General features: G+C 36.6%; 1 long non-coding RNA gene across 2 annotated transcripts in view; it reads right to left on the bottom strand.

The window, feature by feature from the left end:
- The window catches only part of LOC131159162 (uncharacterized), a 30,650-nt gene extending 13,689 nt beyond the window's left edge, over positions 1–16,961 (bottom strand). Inside the window, exons 1-3 of one of the 2 annotated variants that reach the window (XR_009137741.1) lie at positions 16,815–16,961; positions 16,549–16,656; positions 659–808 (exon numbers count right to left, since the gene is read on the bottom strand). This is a non-coding gene — a long non-coding RNA (uncharacterized LOC131159162). The remainder of the gene's footprint in view (positions 1–658; positions 809–16,548; positions 16,657–16,814) is intronic. The other variant, XR_009137740.1, reaches the window with a different exon arrangement.
- Between the last annotated feature and the right edge of the window lie 5,610 nt (positions 16,962–22,571).

Here is a 22,571-nt window from a genome sequence, read left to right on the forward strand (position 1 = left end):
AGGGGCTAAGTAACTTAGCCCATTTCCGTACCCGAACATCACCCAAAACATGCTGTGTTCTAGGTAACTATGAACATGACACAGATGCAAACCAAGGACACACAATGGCGCTATTGAACGTGGTTTAGAAATGCCTTCAAAGATATCTCATGAAGCTGAATATATCATTCAAGTAGATGGTGATGGAAAAGTGGAACTTGATTTTGGATATTGCAATTCAATGGTTTAGATGAAGTAAATGGCCCTCAAGATAGGAATAACTGAGACAAGCTAAAGGGCTGTACTTTATTTTCATTGTCGCCATTTCCTATTTCTGGAGCATCATCTTACAAGCAGAATCACAATTTTGTATTTTTCAAGGGCAGATGGTAACTATCACAATTTTAGGTTTTCAAGATTATAGTTGTTTTTAAAGAGCCCTTATGGAGTTCAGTAGTGAAACTATGTGCTCAGAAATTAAGTCATGGGTTGGCGTTAGGAGTTCTTTGTCATCTGAGCAAATTAAGTCCTAGTAAAATCAGTAAATATAAGCATAGTTGTTAGAATCGTATGATTCGCCATCCAAATCATAAGATTTGTATCAATTCCACACCAAACAATTTGTATATTAGTAGAGAATCAAAAAACAACTGAATCATTGCCGAATCCATCGATTTACCTGCTGAATCAAACAAACCAATTTGAATTGATGATTCCCACAAATTTATCAGATCCATTTGAAATCAACTGGTTTAGAACCCCAAAAAATGACTTCTCTACTGTTTTTTACACTATTGCCTTCCATTCCTTCTTTACATCAGTTACTGTCCTGAAAAGATGAGAAAAACAAAATGTTAGGTATTCTATTGCCGTCAAAGACCCATTCTTCACTCTTGGAGTACAGTAAGGAATATATTGTTCTGCCATTGAGAAAAAGAGGCAGAGCACTGGTCAGCTAAGGCGCTAGTGCATTTTGCTGTGTAATCAAGATTCAAAGGTTATTTTAGGTGTTTTTTGAGTGTTTTCTTTACCTGTTCTTGCTTTTTAATTAGAGAAATCAAATGCACTTTTTTATAATAAAAGATGAAATACTAAGAGAGGAAAAAGTGATTACTACCTAAAAGAGGGCAAACAATTCTCAAGAGAAAAGAAAAAAAAAAGCCAAAAAAACAAAAACTAACAAAAAAACTCAAATAAGAAACCCTCTCTTTAAACACTTTCCATCATGATTGGCCGAACTTCAAATTTGCTAATTCAATTTGACCCTTCTTCAACTTCCTTTTATCCTCATCCAGACAAGCTTTGTTACCTCTGGGACCAGATGGCCTTAAATGATAAATCCAACTCTATCCAAAAACTGTGGTGCGTCTAGGTCCTCCCCATTAACCTCATCTACAGGTATGAGAAAAACACCATCCTTACACTGCTGCTCCTTACCCATTCCATTCTGCTCAAATATCGAAATACCCTCTAAACCTTCCATCAGAGATGGAGGCACTTAAGATATAACCCCAAATAAATTGGTTGATTTGGAAATGTAGCCACATGCCAGATCTCATTCAAAAGTAAACCGCCATCATCGCAAACTGACTAGCACCATCACTATCATTATCCAGCACATAACCCCATTTTTCCTTATCTTTACCCTTGTCACTCCTCATGTCCATATCTCCCATCTGAATATTCAGAGATTCCCAATGTACAGTACCATCAGAATGTTCATAAGAATTTTTTTTTGTTGTCCCAGCAGTATTACGTCACTTATCCACAAGGCAAGCACAAACCCGCTCACAATTCCTTCCCTTACCAGAATAAACTCGTCCCCCATATCATCAACCTCATTTTCCTTCTCATTACCCTTGCTACCCCTCACATCTATCCCTTCTGGACATTCAGAGATTCCCCAATGCAGAAACCCAAGAAATTTTTTTTGTTGTTTCATAAGAATTACCTCGCTTATCCACCAGGCATGCATAAACCCTCTCATAATTCCTTCCTTTACCAATAAACTAGTCCCCCATATCATTAATGCCCTTTGAATATCATTCACACACCCTCCCTGGACCTTAGTGAAACACTCCCTTCCCCCCCAAAAAACCTGTCCACAATAGCAACTTCCTAATCATGCTCTCATCCTGGCAGCAGCCCTCTCGCACAAAATTCACAGGAACATCAACCGAAATCCCAAGACTAACTGAAATGCTCCTGCCCCTGGACAGAATCTGCCATTCACAATTGACCTTCTCATTCACCCTGTGCTGCAATGTAGAAATGTGAACCCTTTTCAGCAATATGGATGTGGTGTGTACGCCATTCTGCAAAAAGGATAATGCCGGCTTCTCGTTCTCCAATTGAGAATCAACAGTAATGGAGCTATACAAGCCCTTCCTGAAACTCATATTCGACCTGTTACGTTGATTATGAAGGTTAGAAGTTTGAGTATGAAAAGGAGACCCATTTAACTCTTAACCTTTTATGGGCACAAATTGGATCTCTCTTCTGCACATCGAGGTCACTTGACCTCCCAACGAGGCTGACACATGGGTATGGTCCACTGACTTAGGAGCATGGTTTTAAATCGCGGTAGCGGGTAGCGTAACGTAACGGTAACGGGTGTAACGGGAAGCAAGAGTAGCAGATGTTACATAACGGGAAGCGGGTGTAACGGCCATGAATTTTTTTGAAGCACGCACAACCTTGTGCATATTAGCGTACTTGCATGTTTTAAATTTTTAGCCATTCTTAGAAAGGGTTTTAGTGTATTTTGGACCTTTTAGTTCGAGTAACTAAGTTATTTGGTAAGGGCAACAAGTTTACATTTGTTTTAAAGCATAATTTGATAGAAAATTACATGTGTGCGCGTATTTATACTTCTCATTGTTCTTATCTGTGATAAATTCTTATGTGTGCTAAATGAATTAATAAAATAAAATACATTATACACTCCATTAATCTATTAGACACATAAGACATACCAATAATATAAATATAAAATAGCTAGAAAAGAAAGAAGGTTGAAGTTGAAAAATAAAGAACATAAATATCACATTACTAATATTATTAAAAAAAAAAATTTCCTAACAAGTTAGTGTTTTGAAATTGTTAATTAATGCATCTATTGTGAGTATTTAAAGAAATAGTAAATTTTGCATCATTGTCATCCTCATTATAATATTTTCCCCCTCTTGCGACTTGGTATATTGAGAATGATATATGAAAGAGAGAGAAAAAGTGAGAAAAAAAAGTAAAAAATAAAATATTTTTTTGGTGTAACAGTCCTATAGCGGTTACGTAATGGCCATAGCGGCCTTTACGTAACAGTCGCGGTCCGTAACGGCCGCTACGGCCGTGATTTTTCTTCCCACCAATTTCGCGGTGTGTAACAGTATCGGTAACCCAAAAAACCTTTACATAACGGCGTTACGTAACGGTCGCGGCCTTTATTTAAAACCATGTTTAGGAGAAGCCAAATTACCCAACAGTTGGCCCAAATCTAACACAATAATTAGTGCCCCAGGCCTAGATCACTTCACTGACAACCTCTATACAGCCTCTTGCAAAACCCTAGCAACCTTGTGAACCGCTCAACTTTCTCTGCAACTCATCATTCCAATTACCTCACACCATCTCCAATGATCTTTGACTACAAGTTTTTGCTGCGCTTCACTATGAGATGATCATTCTCTTTTCTTTTTTTTTTGGATTACGTGCCAGGTTTCCACGTGTCCGTTTTACGGTTCACATGACTAATCCCGCGCCCCTTGAAGCCGACCCCACAACTCCAAAGGGAGGTAAATTTCAGGAATTCAGGGGCAGAAACGAACCCGAGAGGGTTTGAACACCTGATCTCGTGAGAGGCACTCCCGCAGCCCGCACTACCACCTGAACCACACCCTGGGGGTTGAGATGATCATTCTCTTGCAACAAAACTTCCTTGCATGACCGAGATTCTTGCTAGCATGTAGCATCAGTCTCATTCACTGTAGAAAGCTCCTTACCTGAATCCTTCACCAACAGTCAAAGCTCTCTTGCAAAACTCCTCTAACCGTCATCAGACCACCTCCTGGGATGAATACAGAAGTCCTTTTCCAATTCCACCCCAACCCTAATCCCAAGAACTTACCCTTCCTCGTCAACCTAATCCCCATCCAATAATACACCCTCCCAAATCTTATTTGACAAGAAAACCTCCCCAACGACCCGTACACTGACAACAAGCCATCTGTGAACCATTATGCTGCTGCCAAATAAACCCTAACCCAGCAATTACAAACTGTGTTTCTTTCCAGCAGAGTAACAAATTTCACCCATCACTATTATCCCTGAATGCATTGAAGGATTTACCTTTGACCCAAACATTCCTTCAAAGACCACCTTCTCTCATGGCAACCAATCCTTCAAATAGCATTCTACAGCATGCTGTTCACTTTCTGCTCTCCTAGAGAATGCATATGCATGAAAGCTGACTATTTTTTTTGTGGTTGTTAAACACCAAAGGATCAGTTTTTTATTATTTTTTCTCGATTCTTCTCTTAAACACCATAAAGTTCAATTTTTTATTAGTTTTTTTCCTGACACAAAAAAAAAAAAATTTTGTTTAAATTTCAATGTACTTTATTATTTTGTTTGTTGTAGACAAATGGATGTCATTAGGAATTATTTTGGAAATTTGTACCGAATATTATGATTTGATTCGAGATTCCTGATATTAAGATTCTAGTTCAAGATTTGAATCTCAATTTGACAACAATGACTATGAGTCTTAAATGGTCATATTTTTTTTATTTTAAAGAGATGTATGAATAATAAATGCTAGTCACCGTTCCACTATTCCAAACATTCTTGTGATTAAACCCCAGCCAATTTAACCCTAGTTTTAACTTCTACAACCTAATTCTACTCTATAGCATAATCATAACCCTAAAATCCATTAATTTTTATAACCCAAGTCCATCTAAGCCACAGGCAGATCTCTACCTAATCTGTCCTGTGTCACCATCTCTTCCATTAAGTATTAATCCATTGAAAACAAAGAGAGTAGGATGCTCAAAGCAACACTTGCACTACTTCATGTCCATTTTCCATGTCAATGTCCTGCATCAATCCTGCTAAACAGCTAAGAGCCCAAACATTATTGCTCTATAGCCCTGTAGTTTTACTACATTTCCCATCCAATCAAGGTAACTCATGAAGCTAGGTATCACAGATATGCAGATTTCCAAGGCCACAAGGAACCACCCTTGCCTTGATCTACCTTAAGTGTGAGGGAGTCATGCTTGAGTGGCAACAAGACTATGCCAAGTCCTATCCAATCATACTCATTCTCCATTCATGGAAACATTCTAATGACCAACCTAGTAATCAAGTCTCACAGTTTGAAAGCCAACCTAGTAATCAAGTCTCACAGCTTGAAAGCTCGTCCCAAGTCCCGACTAAGATAGTCACTGAAAAACCATGATACAAATGGTAAGGGATTTAAACTCACATTCCACCAACACTGAGGGTAACTCTCAAGTCTCATCCACACAAGACTCATGTCATAGTATCCATCACTTACCACCCACTACTCGGAGCTAAGGGAAGTGACGCCATACACTACTCGACTAAGATGAATAAAGGATTAACATCCTTTGATACCCAATTGGGCTGAGATGATACCATCCAGCAGTGTAGCCCAAGGCCAGCAAGGGTGAACATCGCAGCCTTTGGATCGGGGCTCCCAATTCCACACAAAAGCTAAGCTCTTCTCAAGGTGCTCGCTTAGTATCCAATTGGATACCAGGGGAGAAACCTGGCATTCTGATTCCACTCTTCATCCAGTCCCTTCAAGTCATTAAGTAAAGCAGTTTTCTTCGAAGTGACCTCGACCATATTAGCATAGTTATTCCTGCAACCTTAATTTTTGAATATGTTGCTCCTCAGTTGCCCCACATTCTAATCCACATAGCATTGTACATCTTATACCCATCCTGTAGACTCCTTATTCACCCAACCTGCTTTAACTCTATATATTACATAATTACATCATAATATACTAAATAATTTGTTATTCTATACATACAAGGACATATTTGGCAAATTAGACACCAAATGCTAAAAATACAATATAGATTCCATTTTTACTTTGAACCAAATTCAAGACCGTTTGTTTTCGATTTTGATTCAAGAGTCAAACACCACCTAAATATCTACCTACTATATGTGTACATCTTGCACCAGCATGATCTTTTGACTTTTTATCTTTACAAGTGTTTATTCATCAAAAACACAGCAAGTAGGGCATGCAAAATATCAGCCACATTAGTTAAGCTCCACTTCTACTTGTCAATATCATGCAACAATCTGAACAATTGAGCGCAAAACTGTCTTACTCTCAAGCCCTGTAAGTCTACTCGATCTCTCACCCAAACAAGGTCAATCACAAGGTCAGGGCAATCAATTCTCTCACTCAACCAGAACTCGAAAGATTAAAAACTCATTTTCAAAATTATTTCTAAAGACTATAATCTGCTTCTCATAACCATATGTGCTTTGTATGGTAACATTTTTCATTTGTTAAGAGGAAGAAATTCATTGGCTTCAACTTACATCCAGATCAAGATCAACTTAATTTTGAGCTCTGAACCTTTTTTCTTCAATTCGAAGTATGTATTTTATATTTTCACAGCTGTTTTACCATTCAAATAAAGTAATTTAACTCTAATTCCCTCACTAATTTAATCATAGTACAATGACATCGATCCGAGGCCACACGACTTGTCCATGTTCTATTTTTGACAAAAGAATGAGCCATCAAGGGCCTTTTAGTTGTGAAAAACAGCTTTAATTTCCATTTCTGATTTTTAGGAGTCGTTTGGTATCACTGTCAAAATTTATAAAAATGAATCCCAAAAACCAAAACTAAAAACCAGAAACAGAAACTAAAACCAAAAACCAGCAAGCCGTTTGCTTAATAATTATAAAACTAAAGCAAATTGAAAACTTAATTAAACAAATGTTCATTTTTGTCTTCAAATCAAATTATATTTTTTAAAACATGATAAATAATAAAATTACAAAATAATACAAATTAAAAATACTATAATAAAAATAAATATTATTATAATTATTTTACTTAATTGTTATATTTCAAAATTCACTTTACAATAACAACCTTATTGTACATGACAATTGAAAAATAGTAAAAATATTTTCTAATTGACTTTCATTATTTTTTTCTATTTTTTAAAATTTTATGGATTTTTTTAACTACATTCAAATTCGTATGATCATTTCATTTTAATTTTAATTAAAAAGAGTGGAAAATGAATGGTTCAATCCAAAAAAAATTATTTCTGGATATTAAAATTTTATGGCAGCAATTTGCAGAAAGACTTAAACCCATAAAATACAGTTTTCAATTGTTTTTTGAAAACAGCTGTAAATAGCTGAAAAGTGACAATAGAAACAAAAACTGGCAACATAAACAAATGCATTTTTACAATTTGTTTCTTAACTATGCAGGAATGAAAACTGAAAATAGAAAACAAAAGCCTTACAGGCTGTTTGGTATCACTGTCAAAAATTAGAAAAGCAAAAAATAAAATCTAAAAACCAGAAGTCTGTTTGGTAAACGTTTACAAAACTAATAGAAATTAAAATTTTAATTAAAAAATGTTCATTTTCATCTTTAAATCAAATAATATTATAAAAATAGTATTAAAAATAATAAAATTATAAATAATACACATTTGAAAATTACTGTAATAAAAATAAAATTTATTATAATTATTTTACTCAATTGTTCTACTTTCAAATTTTACCTTGCAATAAAAATTCTATTGGACATGACAATTGAGAAATAGTGAAAGCATTTTGTAATTGGCTTTATTATTATTTTTTAAAATTTATGTATATTTTTATTTTAATTATATTTAAATTCATATGATCATTTAATTTTGATTTTAATTTAAACATGTATAAAATGAATAATTTAATTCAAAAAAATTTATTTCTAGATATTAAAATTTCTGGCAACAGGTTGCCAAAACAATTGAAAACTATAAAATCTAGTTTTCGGTTTTTTGGAAAATAATTGAAAATCGACAACAAAAACAAAAACTGACAACATAAACAAACGTGTTTTTAGAATTTGTTTCTTCACAATGGAGAAATAGAAAACTGAAAACAGCAACGATACTAAACAGACCCTTAGGAACTAAATTTGTACAATTAATAGAATGGCAGGATTGATAACGAAAAATACAAAGTTACTTGTGACAAATCACCTCAATGTTCATCTCGAATCTTCATTTCCTTCAACCTTGTGGGAAAAAGAGATAGATCGAAGTAGAAGTACTAAACAAGCTCTCACATTGACATCTTCATCCATGAAGAATACAGACTAAATATCAAAGAAAATAAGCCCAAAAAGAATCTATTTTTAATAAATAAACTACCACCTAATGAAAACCAGCATCAAATTGAGTTTCTAAGCTTCAAAAAAGTGAAAAGAAGGGGAAATGCAGAGAGAGAAGAGAGAGAGGGAGAGACTCAGAAACCTATTATAGTCATCAAAACTAGTGTAACAGCCCTAATGATTCGTAACGACCACTATGGTACATAGATGTAACAGATGTTAGGGTTGTGAATTGGAGGACCACCGATACAATCACCCTGTAACAATCTCAGAAGCCACTGATGCTGTTACAAAATGGTTAACCGTTATGCACAGTTTTTTTAAAAACTATGGTTTTGGCTTCAATAAACTGCAGCTGGGTTGCATTGTCTTCTTTTTCTGCAATTTCCAGTACCTCATTAGGACATAGTATAGCTCAATGCCCCAAACCCAAGCTCTGGAAACATTTAATTACTTGCTTGGACCTGTTGTACATGAGGTAGTGATTGGGCCTTTACCCAGTTGCTTCCTTGCACAACCCCATAGGTAGTCTTCCCAAATCAAAAGGTTGAAGAAGTATATCTAGGATAATTATGCTACATGTCCTCTTCTATGTAGCAACCCAGGCTGCATCCCAATTGCAATGAGCTGACATGCCACAAGCTTAAAAGCAACAGGTAGCTTCAATCCTTTCATGTAACACAACATCCATCGCACCTTCCTTCTATTCCATATCTACACAAAAAATTATACAATAGAACCTACTAATGTCATTAAAATTTGTAAATGAACACATTGCTTGTAGTTTGGAGATACTAGGCACAAACTATACATGCGTGCTTGCTTCATCTCATCCCATGTTTTGGTTTCTCTATATATTCTCTTTTGTTGTTTAAACCACAAAATTCGAGTGGTTCTTTTCAATTTAGATTCAACCATATATAACTTTTGGGATCCATTCATGTCATGCCACTAAAAATAGCTCTCGTAATAATACATCCAATCATCAAGTTCATCGATGGGACCATCACCTTTGAAAAAACCTAGAACATACAATTTCACCTCCTATTCAAATTATCATTTCCCCTATTCACACAGCTAAGAGGTGTGAGGTACAGCACTAGCCATGCAATTTTTTTGTTTGGTAGGAAAATTAATTGGCTTCTTACTAAATCTTACCCAAGGCTGCAACTTGAGTTGTTAGCCTATTTACAGTAATGGTCTCAAAAGCATTTTCCATGTTTTGTAGCCTACCAAAACACATTTCTACCTTTTCAGACAACTCAACATTAGTCACCATCTACAAAGCATTGACACTCTAAGAATGTCTGAAGTGTTGGTGTCTGACACATGTGAAACACCAACACACAACAAACACGGCTCAACACATATCAAGAACTAAATTTATTTATTTATTTTTGTGGCGTATATCCAACACCTTCGGACACAACATAACAGTTTTTGAACCCAGGTTTTACACTTTTTGGCACTGCATGACACGTCTTTTCTGTTTTTTTCCTTAGATTACTACTCTTTCTTAGACCAAGGTTCTTCATGCTCCTTATTGCTAGCAAGTTGCTCGCTTCTTGTTATCGGATAATGTCTCATTATTTATGATACCTCTATGGTTATATGACAAATAGGATGGTACTTTTATGGTCATGTAGTGTTAAATTATGAGATATGAACGCAGGTAATGAATGTAGATAAAATTTATTTGTAGAATGTGCATTACTAAAGCCAATAGTTCATCACGCTGCTGAGGGAGCTCTTGAAAGAACCCACCTCGGATACAGAGAGAAGATATGGATTTTAAAAAATTTACTTTATTGCAATATTTTACATCTAAAAGAAAAATTCAGTACTAAATATGCCTAAAATGTACTTTAGAATTAATTAATTGAAGTATTCCTGCCATGTTGTATCCTTGTTTTTGAAATTTTCATATCAGTATCTTGTTGTGTCCATGCCATATGTCGATGTTGGTGCTTCTTAGACCACCATGTTGCTAGGTCTTTTTTTTTTTTACCAAGATTAACCGGTATACTAAGGTGAAACATGATCAGGTTGCCTTTTGGGAGAAGAGATATTAGACAAAAAATGGTATTCTCTAGAAAGTGGGGGAAAAAATAAGATAGATTTTTTTTTTTTTTTTTTTTTTTGTTGGCTTGTTTTTTAAGTAGGGCTCATTTAACATTTAAGGAAGAAATATTGACAATGCTTGCAGCACACTCAAACCTGGAATGATAAGAAAAGGCTAGGAGTTGGTTAGAACAAACTGGTCCTCTAGTGGGGATTGGTCAAAGCAAGTATTGTATTCCAATAGAACATGTGACTGAAACTGAAGGAAGGTAATTGAAAGCAGCTAAGAGGAAGATGACAAGAGGGATAAATAAGAGTGGCGGCACAGTTCAACTTCCAACAGCAAGCAATGGCACTGCAGGTGTTTGCTAGTCATGAGCTTGTAGGTTCCAGCCAATTGGTGACTTCAGAATTTAGTGGTGATGACAGTTTATGTGGTTGTGGTGAAACATGATCAGGTTGCCTTTCGGGAGAAGAGGTGTCAGAAAAAAATGGTATTCTCTAGAAAGTGGAAAAAAGAAGATCAATTTTTTTTTATTTGTTTATTTGCTGCCTTGTTTTTTTAGTGGGCTCAATTAGAGCATCTAAAGAAGAAATATTGACAAAGCTTGCAGCACACTCAAACCTAGAATGAGAAGAAAAATCTAGAAGTTGGTTGGAACAAAATGGTCCTCTAGTGGGGGTTCGTCAAAGCAAGTATTGGACTCCAACAGAACATGTGATTGAAAGTGAAGAAGGTGATTGAAAGCAGTGACAAGAGGGAGATGACAAGAGGGAGAAATAAGAGTGGCCCGGCATGGTTCAACTTTCAACAGCATGCAATGGCACTCGAGGTGTTTGCTAGTCATGAATTTGTAGATTCCATCCAATTGGTGACTTCAGAATTTAGTGGTGATGACAGTTTATGTGGTTGTGGTGATGACAGTTTATGCGGCTGTGGCTTAATGATCACAAACAAAAAGGAGAGACGGCAATGGTTTCAAATGATTTTTTATTATTTTTGACAGTTTGCAGGAAGCTGAAGCTTGAAAATTAAGAAAAGAGATAGTGTGGGAGTAGGATCAAAGAATTTTGGACATTTGAAAGTTTCTAACTGAAATTTTAAACAGACATAGAATAATTAGCTTGACAACAGTTTCAGTTCAGCTTTTTTTTAGGTTAATTATTTGACCCTATTTGTCATGGTGATTGTAGACTCCCAATTTTGTCCTAGGATAGAAATTTCTCAATTAATTGGAAGATAGAGGATAATGATTTGTCATTAAGCAATAAACTGGGGTTTCCTCATCTTTATCTGTCATTGTTAATGCAACTTAAAAAGGGGCCACTCTATTTCACTTTTTAGATTAACTGTTTTAATTTTGTCAAATAGGGAGATATCCTTAATTCAATTAAGGATTATCCCTTAGGACAGGATAGGGTTTGCTTCCAAACACCTTTATGGGACAAGGAAGGGGTTTCCTTTTCTCTAAGGGGCATTTTTGGAAGTAGGAATTTAGGGCTTAGTTCCCTAGCTCTATAAAAAGGAAGCAAGGGGGACACGTTCAATTGCAATAGGGGGGTGTGTGTGTTGGGATTGGGGGCGGGGGGGCCGAGTGGGGGAGCCTAGACACACACACACACGGTCAATCTCTGGAGGAATATGTCTAACCTAGAGAGAAAGGAGAAAGAGAGAGAATTACAAGGAAGAAGCTTTAGATTCAAGTTGGTAACTTGGCCTTTGAATCAATGAGTATAAGTACAAAGCACTTTTTTAATCTTTCTCTTGTAAACTTAATTGCTTTCACATGTTTTTTCACAGGTGTTACGAATCTTGAGGCATGTTAATAATGAATTTGTTCATAATGTGCTGAAGTTAAATATCTCTTCCATCTTTGGGATTTTAGGGTTGTTAAAAAAATTGAAGCCTTGTTCCGTGTTTATGCAAAAACCATCATTCTATGTAACGTATATGGTGAAGTTAGATTCTTGGATTCATTAAGACTGCAATAGCAAGCCCTACTTGATACTGGTAGTCATGCAGCAATTAAAGTTGTGATTTTTATGGGTAATACCATTGTTTGATGTGTTATTGAAAGCTATGGGAAATTGCAAAACAAGGGAGAAATGAAGTGGGGGAGAGAGAGAGAGAACTTGTTTGGATTTTGCAGAGGTTTGGTGAACAAGGGTTAATTTGGGCTAGCCTTGGTGTCTAGGGGTGAGCATAATTCGGGGAAACCCGAATTAACCAAATTAACCGATCAATTTCGGTCGGTTCGGTTCGGTTAACAAATAGGGGTCGGTCGGTTCGGTTATGGGTTCGCTAAATTTCGGGTAATCGGTTATCGGGTCGGTTATGAAAAAATTTAATTCGGTTAACCAAATTATCCGAATTAAGAATTAATTAAAATTTAAATATAAAATAGATATATATATATATATATATGCTAAGTCCTCTCCAGTCTCCTCTGTGCCAAACGGCCCCGAGTCCCCGACTGGCCAACTGCTCGTGTCCTCTCAACTCTCAAGTCTGATCTGCGTCGCAGGCTCGCAGCTTCTGCCTTCTCGATGATTCCGTCTCGGCGTCTCGGACTCGGACCCTTCGTTTTCTTTCTCCAGTTGTCCTTAAAAGTCTCCTCTGCGCCGCAACCTCTCCAGTCTCCCCTCTCGGTCTCGGACCGCGCCGCAGCCTCTCCAGTCTCCCCTCTCGGTCTCGGACCTCAGTTCTCCTTCTCCTTCAGATTTCAGTCCTCCTTCTGTTTCCCTCCGCCAGACTTAGCAGACAGTCCTTCTCCACTTCTCCTTCTCCCTCTTCGCAAATCGTCTCTTCAAGTTCAATCTTCGTTGCTTTGCTTGAGGCTCAAGCCCTAAGCGCCGGCGGCTAAGCCCCTCTTCCCACTTCCCACTTCCCAGTTCTCTGTTCTCGTCCCGATCCTGATCCTAAATCCCTCTTCCAGTATGGATGGATCGATTAAGTGACCTGTACATATTCCATTATATAATAATTAATTTTAATTATTTCGGTTAGATTCGGTTAACCGAATTACCCGAAAAGGAATTCGGTCGGGTTCGGTTCGGGTAACTTTCCTTGTTCGGTTGGTTCGGTTAACAGAATTTATTAACCGAAATTTTCGGTTAATTCGGTTAATTAACCGAATCTGGCCGAACCGACCGTTTGCTCACCCCTATTGGTGTCAGAGTGTTTCAGAACCATGGCAGCATGGCCGGAGACAAGGCCCAGCCACCCATGCAAGAGGGTGAACAAGAAAACAATAATGGCAAAGCAGCAAGTTGCAGAGTGGTTTGCCAGTGATGAAGTGAGACTGAGGCAGGCTGAATGGCAGCCGCAGCATCAGAGCAGGCCTTTGGTGGTGTGGTGGCACTGCTGCAAATTGCCAGGGTTCCAGTGAGTTTGCTGGAGAAGGAGACCTGCACAGGGAAGCCAACATGTGCATGGCACTTCGTTTTTTTAATGATGTGGAATGGTTGACCAATCCACTTATACCAATAGACTGGTTTTCCATTTTTATTTTTATTTTTTATTTTATTCTATTTTAAATTTAAAAATTCATTTAAAATTGAATTTTTATGCAATAAATTACCAAAAATATGAAATATCAGAATATATATATATATATATATATATGTTTTCTATTCGAAATAATTTTCAGAGGTTTTCTTCTTTATTTTCCATTTTTTATTTTCTTCTTTATTTGATTCTTTTTAACAAAAAAATGCATTTTTTAAATAAATTTGTTTTCTACTGAGTAAAAAGTGGGCTTCTATGTTTGTTTTTTAGTTTAGGTTTCACTAATAATTTTTTAGGTTTTATGTATCTTGGTTTATTTACAAAATTGTGACTTATTTGTTAATAATTGATAAAAAAAAATCCAAAAAAAATTGCAAAAAGAATAATAAATTTTCAAAAAAATTTCTGGTTGTTTTCCAACCCTTTCGCATGATTTGTACGATTTTTCCCCTCTAGATTTGAGTTTTTATATGCTCAAAAGGTCAAAGAAAAAAAATAAAATTCAAATATCCAATTTTGGCTTCTCCCCTTTGTACAATAGACATTAACTTTATTTCTTAATTTAGGTAAGTGTGCCTTTCAAAGGGAAAAAATAAAAAGAAAAGGAAATTTTCTTGTACACAAAATATTGTTTCTTAACTTAGAAAATTGCATCTTTCAAAAAAAGAAAGTAGATTTGGTTAAGTATTAGGTTACCTTTTATAGGCCATGCAAAAATATTGCCTGTGATTCTCTTTCTTTAAATTCATAGGTCTTCCTTTTAATATTTTTATTTTGATAATTTGAAAATATGCTTCAACTATTGGTTGTTTGATTTAGAATTTTGCACTTTTGTATGATTGAGCAAGATGTGTCTTCATTACTTTATCCATCCACATTGTGTCTTGTTGAACATTAAAACACCTTAACAAATCCGACGACGGATCTCAAGATGGTCTCTTGTGCATACCTCCGGCGATCTTGAGGCAAGGGTACTCATCATCTTGGGCGGAATTGACCCAATATTTAATTAATGGCAAATTTACACCAAAGCACTCTTACATAAAATCCATCTGAAGACAGATCTCAAGGTAGTGTGCTGAGCTTACCTTCAAGGATCCTAAGATTGGGAAAGTCATCGTCTTGTGCAAGGCTATCCAATATCTTAAAAGTCAATGAATGCAAAAATGAAAGGATTAAAATCTTGATTGGTTGAACTCAAAGGTAATTATAGGTTAATTAGGTATTGTTCATAGAATGAGAATGGAGGGGTGTTAGTATCTTCCCTTCATAACTGCACTCCTAAGCTTGACTCTAATGTGTAGACCTTTGACTATCGATTCCTTGGATCCTAGGTTAGCAAGTTGACCAATGAATTGATAATAACTAATTAAGTATTCTAACCTCCCGTAAGATAAAGTAGATTAGTGGCGACTTCAGTGGTATCATTTTTTACCCATATCTCAACCCCATTCAAATTTCTAATTTCGAGTTCACCATTCATATAGAGACTATTTGGAGATTCACCTGGGAGAGGTGAGTTTTTGAGACATGTTGACAGTGATAGAGGGGAAGAATATGGGAGATTGACAGAAAGGAAAGAAGGGATAGAGAGATTGAAGGTGAAGATGGGTGTGTCAAAGAAGAAAGACATCAAATTTGGGATCTAATACCACATGAAGTAGCATCAATAATGAAAGGAAGGTGATAAGAATACAGAGAGATGAAGAAGAAGTTAGATGTGAAGAAGATCATATGTAACTTCCAAGCAATAAATTCACAAACTGCCTTGCATGACTTCAATAGTCTAATTTATAGGATAGACCAAAGCATAAGAAAACTACAACTACTAAGACACAATCATTTACAAACAAATCCCACATACACTTCAACTAATAATTAAACTAAACACATTGGATTTTAGGACCCAACAAGCCTCTAATCCTATTCTTTGAAATCAATGTCCAAATAGAGTCAAAGTGATCCATCCAATGGTCTGATTCACATCCAACATCACCATGTTGATCAAGACATATCATAGCTAGCTTGTTCCAAACATGTCAAAATCCATTCTTCCCCACCAAAATCCATCTGGGGAAACCACTTCAAAATGCAGCCAAACTTACACACAACCTTCTGACTGCTGTCCTTCTTCATGAGGTTACAAGCGTGTACAAACCCCTTTGCATAAACAGCCAGTGGGTCAAATACAAAGTTTGTTCACAAACTATCAAAGGAAGAACTTCAAAAAAGTGATCCTACATTCAAACTAGCCAAAAATGCTGACCATACGTAAGCTGGAAAACAGTACCACCACTTGAACTCCTAGAAAAAAAAAATTGATTTCTTAGTCAATCCTAATCAATATATCTCCCATATAATCATCAGGGGGCAATAATCAAGGCGTCAAGAACTCAATTCTAATACCACTTGATGACAAGACCCATGCCCAAAAAATTCTAAAAAACCCTGGTCAAAATTATAGAAATCCCCACTAATAAACCAAATCCATAGAAACACCAGATATAATCTAAAACCAACCAGATCATGCATTAAAAACAACAACATTGGGACTAACCGTCAACATTCATACAGAAAATACATATTAAAAATAAGAACATACCGCTGTCGCCGATTAATAGGAGCTTTATTAGGAAATCGTAATCGGCCCTAGCCCGAGCGGGGGGAGCGGCCATGGTGGTAGGATCCGATAAAGAAAAATATATAAACCCTAGAACAGACGCTTCAGTGAGAATAAATAGTAAATAATAGCGCACAAAAAAAAAAAAAAAACCTTAAGCTATATACATACAAACACACACATATATGTATATGTATTTATATATATTTCGAAAAATAAAATAAGAGAACAAGGTGGTGGAGGATTACAGGGATGCGATGATGATCAAAGACGGAAAAAAGGAGGGAAGCGTCCCAGGAGCGTCAGCACCGTAGGGCCGGTGAACCCACGGGAAGAGAGATTATGAATGTCGACAAAAGCAACCACACAAACGGCGTCGTTCTAACGATCGTTATGAAAAAGTTTTATTCTAATTACGAATTCATAAATCCTGGCGTAAAAAATACTGATAAACAATTATAAAAATACATAAAATAACTTGTGCTTGAATACTAATTTTTATTATAATTTTATATTTGATGCAGTATTAAAATGGATTCAATATGCAATAAAATTAAATATTATGTGTTGAATTTTTAAAATTATAAAAATTAAATTCATTCGGCTCTTGTCTACCAAGCAAATAACAATTAGTATCATTTTAATGTATATTATTATCATGTGAATAATATTGTTATGATTAACATATAGTGCATAACAAAATTTATCAAATATATTAACATTTTGCTTGATATTTTGTAATTAATGTGTTATTGATATTTTTATTGTTTTTAACTATAAATTAATTAGTATTTTTGTTAATTAATATTTTAATTTAAATTTTAACATTGTTTAACTAATAAATTAAGTGATATTTTTAATTAAGATCTTAAATGTACAATTATAATTAATATCAATATATCCTATAAAAATATCCTCGCTAATAGGGAGACCCCGTGTTGACTCACTCATAATAGTGGTTCCCATAAATATACTAGAAGACCAAGACATCCATTGATGGGGTAGTTATCAAGTCACCGGGTCAATGCCCTTAAATGGTAGAGCGATTTACACCCGCATTATAATACGCTCACAAATGACACATCACCATTGGGTCAAAATCCACCACTATAAAACGAGATTCGGAGTGGAGGTAAGGGCATCTCGTTCCAACCTATCCTACTGTTGCATAAAACCTCTCAAGCAAATCTCTTAGTTAAGCATCGGAGTGATCCCCTAGAGTATACCCCAAGTCCTCAAAGTCATTCATACTTTCCTTCTTTTTCAGGTGATTGTGATCGAAAAACATCTCGAAGGTCATTCGACTTTTTCATTCAGCAACAATTGGCGTCGTCTATGAGAACGTGTATGAGAGGTTTCTTATTTTTTCTGATCTTCGATCTTTGAATCATGACCACGTCCAACAATTTGAAGTCAGAGCCTGCTGCAGGTGATCAATCATCCTAGTCCATTCACTTCGCACCCGGTGACCATTCCAGTGTGACGAGGGGAGAATTCCTTGCCTTCTAGAGGAGAATAGAAGACATGATAGCTTCTCAAAAGAAGATAGAAGAAATGTTCAATATGATCCCACAACAAAAGGGTCATAGAGAACTTGTTCCCCACCATCAACAAGTAGATTCTGAATCCCATAAAAAGTTGCAAACTAGAAGGAGGGTGATCAAAAAATTAACCCTACAAAGAAGGTGGAAGACGCAAATAGTGTGGGGATAAACGAACTAGAGGAGAGGATTAAGAAGATTGATCAATTAGAAAAGATTATGAAGGAGGCTCGTACCAACCCCTCCTTACAAGGAGACCTCGCTGAAGTCTTCATATCCGCCCTTCACCAAAGAAATAATGGATGTCTCATTGCCTAATAAGGTCAAGATGCCCAGCTTTGAAAGGTATGAAGGCTCTCCTGATCTAACCGACCATCTGGATACCTTTAAAGTGCTAATGCAATTGCAAGGTGCACCAGATGTCATCATGTGTCGTGCATTTGCCATCACTCTTAAAGGGAATTCTAAGGAGAGGTATCGGACCCTGAAGCCTGGATCCATCAGCTCATTTTCCAGAAGACATGATAGCTTCTCAAAAGAAGATAGAAGAAATGTTCAATATGATCCCACAACAAAAGGGTCATAGAGAACTTGTTCCCCACCATCAACAAGTAGATTCTGAATCCCATAAAAAGTTGCAAACTAGAAGGAGGGTGATCAAAAAATTAACCCTACAAAGAAGGTGGAAGACGCAAATAGTGTGGGGATAAACGAACTAGAGGAGAGGATTAAGAAGATTGATCAATTAGAAAAGATTATGAAGGAGGCTCGTACCAACCCCTCCTTACAAGGAGACCTCGCTGAAGTCTTCATATCCGCCCTTCACCAAAGAAATAATGGATGTCTCATTGCCTAATAAGGTCAAGATGCCCAGCTTTGAAAGGTATGAAGGCTCTCCTGATCTAACCGACCATCTGGATACCTTTAAAGTGCTAATGCAATTGCAAGGTGCACCAGATGTCATCATGTGTCGTGCATTTGCCATCACTCTTAAAGGGAATTCTAAGGAGAGGTATCGGACCCTGAAGCCTGGATCCATCAGCTCATTTTCCAGAAGACATGATAGCTTCTCAAAAGAAGATAGAAGAAATGTTCAATATGATCCCACAACAAAAGGGTCATAGAGAACTTGTTCCCCACCATCAACAAGTAGATTCTGAATCCCATAAAAAGTTGCAAACTAGAAGGAGGGTGATCAAAAAATTAACCCTACAAAGAAGGTGGAAGACGCAAATAGTGTGGGGATAAACGAACTAGAGGAGAGGATTAAGAAGATTGATCAATTAGAAAAGATTATGAAGGAGGCTCGTACCAACCCCTCCTTACAAGGAGACCTCGCTGAAGTCTTCATATCCGCCCTTCACCAAAGAAATAATGGATGTCTCATTGCCTAATAAGGTCAAGATGCCCAGCTTTGAAAGGTATGAAGGCTCTCCTGATCTAACCGACCATCTGGATACCTTTAAAGTGCTAATGCAATTGCAAGGTGCACCAGATGTCATCATGTGTCGTGCATTTGCCATCACTCTTAAAGGGAATTCTAAGGAGAGGTATCGGACCCTGAAGCCTGGATCCATCAGCTCATTTTCCAAAATGGAGCAACAATTTACTAGGCACTTCATCAGCAGTCGCAGGATATCTAAGACCTCAGCTCATCTGATGAGCCCAGTCTAAGGAGAAAGGGAGACGTTGAAAAATTTCATACACCATTTTGTCGCTGCAACCCTGGAGATTCGCAATTTGGATCATGGGGTGGCACTCACGGCTCTAACAACGACTCTCCATGTAACAACCTGCTTATTTTTTCGTAATCATTTTTTTTAATAACAAATAATATAATAATCATGTTATCATGTTCAGCTGATAAAACATAATCAACCTAGACCCATGGGTACCAGGGATAAACCTGTCATACATCTCTAATACCTAAGCAGCAGTAAACGTAATCACAAACATATCATCCAATCAACAACAATACCAAAGTACTACTAAATCTGCTATATATACAATCATCCACCAAAAGACCAAAAGGGTATCCTAGGGTCATTTCCCAAAAATAAATCCAACCCTAGCACACAACTCACCCTTCTGACAGGGTAGCTCAGTTGGACTCTACCGCCGTGGAGCTTTATCTACTCCTCTACCTGGCTTTCCTGAAATGTTTGAAATGCTGGGGTGAGACACCTCTCAGCAAGGAAAATAAACTAACATCACTGTGTGGCAACATGAGTGTTTCTGTATTATACAAGATATCAGTATATACATCATATATGGTCAAAACAGTTGATCTCATATCTGAATAAAACATAATTCCTCATAACATAATATAACATACTAAATTACTAAACATGAAAATCATCTTATATAACTGTACAGTACATGGATAATACCTCAGATGGATAACTAGCTGATGTCATGTCTTACCCCCACATGACTAGGTTGTGCAGCCCGAATGCGGGACCTGACAATGGATGACCGACCATGCTATATCAATCATAAGTATGTAAGTACGATGGGCATGTCCCACCTGGTCCTGGACTGCCAGAGGAACAACTCCACTCTACATTGAAGCCACATCGACTGTCATCTCCCACACTACTAGTCGTGTGGTAGCACTATCATTATTCTGAACATATAGTTACGGTACCGTACTCCTGAAACTGAACTAAACCATACCATCCGGGTTCTGATAGCATATAGTATTTCATGAATTCTATCTTATCATACATAATTATGGCATCTGTGCCAACATGAATCATGGCATCTACGCCCGCATAACATAACATGAATCACGGCATTTGCACCGACATATCATAATATACTGAACATAATTTCTCTGTACTGTTTAATATTACAATCATAAAATTATGATTCCTTTATTGTTTTATAATTGCTCTAAAAACTATCATATCATGCTTGATTAGGGAAAACATATTATTTTGGTATACATAATTACATGAAAATTTAAACTCATGCCACACAGAAATAGGTAACCTCCTAAATGTAAAATCTGTTTCAAAACCATATTTTCAGATAAAACACATTTAATTCATATCCCTGTTCATAACAGTATTTCCCAAACATAATTATATAATATACGTATTTTCCTGAAATTTAATGTTGTAGAATAATAAATAATTTCATGAAAAATTTTGACTTAGTTTATCCCTTTACCTGGCTTACTGAGAAGCCCACAAAACACCCAAAACCTACACCTACAGTGTTCCCAGCACAACACCCTGAAATTAACATTTTCCCTAACAAACTTCAGTATTATCTTTCCTAACATATTCTCCTCAGTCCAGAAACACCAAAAATCCAATAAAACTAAGATTAGCTAACTTACCCAAATTTTTGGATGATTCCTAAACTTCCCAAATCGAACTTCCGCTCTGGCTATGTTGTAGAGAATCTCCCCAAGATCAACATGGTAGCTTCTGATCATCGAACTAGGGAGAATCGGAGCCGAATTTATAGAGAGAAGGTGAGGGAGCCGAAGTTTAAAGAGAGAGAAAAGGGGTTTGCATGAAATTTCCTCGCAAAAATCGGATTTGAGCCTATTTATACACCAACCTTCGTCGACGAGACACGTCACTTCGTCGATGAGACCAAGTAAAGAGTTTGTTGATGAACTCTTATTCATCGTCGCCGAATTTCAGGCCCTACAAACAGTCCTCTCGGTAATTTCTCGTCGACAAGACACGTGTCCCCGTCGACGATCTCAATAAGCCGCTTCTACTATCTATATTGACACCCTGCTGTGACCTCCTTTTAAAAATTTCCTTTTCTCCCTCTTTTATTATTTAAATACTATAATTCTTTGAGTCTTTATATTCTCCCCTCCTTTTAAAATTTTGTCCTTAGAATTTACTATCTGTATTGACACCATCCTTTTAAGAAAATGGATTTTATTACTCACCCTCACTTGTGGTGGAGGAATACCGTGGTTACATTCAGGGTTCTAGGAGATTACAAATACATAAAATAAAATTTTCCCAAAACCAAAATACTACCTATTCTATAACCTACATTACTACCCACACATATATCATCTTGCTTTACACAAAATTAAACCATACTACATTTACTTTACTCATATACCTAGTGCTGATCTCCACTGTAAAAGTGTGGGTATTTCTGTTGCATATGCTCCTCGAGCTCCCATGAGGCTTCCTCTATAGCATGATTTCTCCACAGAACTTTCACTAATGGAATCCTTTTATTGTGCAATTCTTGTTCCTTCCTGTCCAGAATTTGCACTAGAGTTTCTTCATAAGCCAAAGTATCATTGAGTTCTAACTCGGCATAATAGATGACATGGGAGGGATCTAGGATGTATTTCCTTAACATGGAAATATGGAATATATCGTGAATTCTAAATAAAGCTAGTGGTAAAGCCAGATGGTAGGCAACTGACCCTACTATTTCAAGAATCTCGAAAGGACCAATAAACTTAGAGCTCAA

This window comes from Malania oleifera, chromosome 7 (genome assembly GCF_029873635.1).
Source record: "Malania oleifera isolate guangnan ecotype guangnan chromosome 7, ASM2987363v1, whole genome shotgun sequence".
Lineage (NCBI taxonomy): Eukaryota > Viridiplantae > Streptophyta > Magnoliopsida > Santalales > Ximeniaceae > Malania > Malania oleifera.